Below are 2,548 nucleotides of genomic sequence, written 5' to 3' on the forward strand. Positions count from 1 at the left end.
GATCTGGGGACCCATGCCCTCTGGGTGGGCTGTGGGGCTGTGTCAGACTCCTCCCAGGGGAAGTGGGCCTCTACCAACAAGTGATACTAGTTTTGCTTTGAACAGTTGGAGGTGCAGTTTCACAAAAATCCCCACAGCTATCTCCTTGAAATGTGGCAGGCTTCATGCCATCAGAAGGGGGTACCAGCCCTGCAATTTTCATTCAAATCAGGCAAGAAATGACAATGTTATAGGCATTTTCATGACTCCTCATGATAGCCTATGGGTGAAACATTGAAATGCGTCAAAACAGCATCGAAACTGCAAAACAGTTTAGACTAAATCCAACGGAACAGTGCTTCAAAACAGTGAAATGAAATACTGTCCCTTTCAAACAGTGAAATGGAAGTTGAAATGAAATGATATTGTTTCGCACAGCCCACTCAGCTCCTTGTCCTAGACTGTTCCCTCTAGTTCTCTTGATTTTTGGTTCCTCTCCTTTTTGCATCTAAATCAGATTGTTTCTTTCTCCAGACTGCATGATAGCCATGATAGTCTGACGGAACACTGAGAATATAGGTGAGACAGCTTCCCTGAGAGCCTGATAAGTATAGACAGTCTTCAAGGAGTCTAGCTGCTGATCTCTAATGAGGCAATACTAAACTTGTGCAAACACATTTTTCAAAGGCTTATACCTAATTCAAATTTGAACAGTTTTTTATAGCACAAAAACTTCTCTGATTACCCCTTGCCAAATTTCTCTACACTGTAAAGCATGGAGGCACCAGAGATTCTCAGTGAAAAATGATTCTTTTTTTCCAATAGGAGCAAAAATATATTAGTGAAGCAGGCTTGATAAATTTCAAGTTGTAAATTCAAAGTTTTGCAAAGTAATATACAACTAGAATTAGGATCTTATGAGAAGAGTCAGGCAGTCTGTACAATGCTATCAGTTTCATCTATAATATATATACATACATACCAACATACAAAGACCCAAACCAGGCTCTTCCATTTACCACCTTCCAGCTAAATTCCAACAAGATTTTTCTCTATTCATGTTCAGCACATGTTTTCAAACTTTTCCACAGTTTGAACTATGACTTTATTGAGAGCCCGTGTTGTGCACCATTTCTCCTCCCTTTCACAATCACCTTGCCTACTCTTTCCCTCCCCACCCCTTACACTTTTGATTGCATGGACCACCCTTTCTCCCATTTGTGATCATATAATGTCCCTGTGGCAATTGTCTATATGGAGAAGTAATGTTAGGCAGGAATTTAATATATTCTTTATCTGTATTTAATGACATTTAGCAGCTGGAAACAAAGCATGAAGGCAAGTACCATATTGCAGTAATCATCATGACAAGTTTCATACTGAAAGCCTTTTATTTCTTTTTTCCTTACATTTTATCTTCATTATTTTATCTCTCTCATTTGATATTGTTTTAGACATTACTTTCCTCACTTTCTTTCATCAAACTTTTCTCCTACCCATGTGTGTAGGTTTTTCTAATATACCTCTTACTGCTCTATTCAACTACCTCCCAAAGAAACCAATGCTATAAGTGGTTAATGGACTAATTTCCTCCCACTTCCCTAAGAAAGCAGGGACAGCAAGTTTTCCAACTCCCCTATTTCTTCCTTTTTGTATGCATTTTATTTTTCACTTCTCATTTTTGTTGATGGTTTTATTTTGATAGATGGAATACTGAGTTGGAGAAGTTGGGTTTGTACTTTTTTTTTGGAGGGTTGTGGTTATTCCACTGATAGTCAACCCTAAAGCCTATGACCTTCTTGGTTCAAAGGTTGGGCACTTTGAGAGTGCTCTGAAATTTGACTAGAACCACATGTGGATATAAGCAGGCCAAGAGGATTTTCCTTCTAATTTATGATTTAAAAATCTATGTGCAGGACAGGACAAATTCTGTAGGGCGGTGCAAAGCTTCAGGTGCTGATTCAATTCAGAGGAGATCCGGCCTGATTTGGCAGCCGAATCTCCAAATCCAATTCTCTTCCAATACAGAGATCACCTCTATAAAACTTGAGATACAGAGGAAATGTTGGGTCATTGTTCAAAAACCGTAAACTCTAGGAACTGCACCACCATATTTGTTAGTATCCCTACCATCTCTTCTAAAAAGAAAATAAATTGGTTTGTCAGTTAATACAAGGAATTGTTGACAATACTAGAGGAGTCGTGATGACCCAGGAGGTTTTGGACCACCTGTAGAGTTGGTAGATAAGCTTTTGGGTATCACAGTACCCTTCTTCAAACCTCTTGACAATACTAGATAAATTTTGTATTTCAAAGAACCATCTTCATTTGAGGCTGCCATAATCTGTACTGCTGTCAGATAGCTATTCTGCCTCATACTCCACTCTATTTATGTCTTTCTTCTTCACATATAGGCCAAACAGTATAATCATCAGACTTCTGTAAGTAGAAGAGTTATGGCTGGGTGGAGTTTAGAACCCAACACAGAAGATTGAAAGACATTCACCCACTTAACATTTATTTCATAGTTTCTAGGGTCGGAAGGGACCTGAGCAGATCATCTAGTCCG

This window comes from Crocodylus porosus, unplaced genomic scaffold, assembly GCF_001723895.1.
Source record: "Crocodylus porosus isolate Cpor-Errol unplaced genomic scaffold, CroPor_comp1, whole genome shotgun sequence".
NCBI classification, from domain to species: domain Eukaryota; kingdom Metazoa; phylum Chordata; order Crocodylia; family Crocodylidae; genus Crocodylus; species Crocodylus porosus.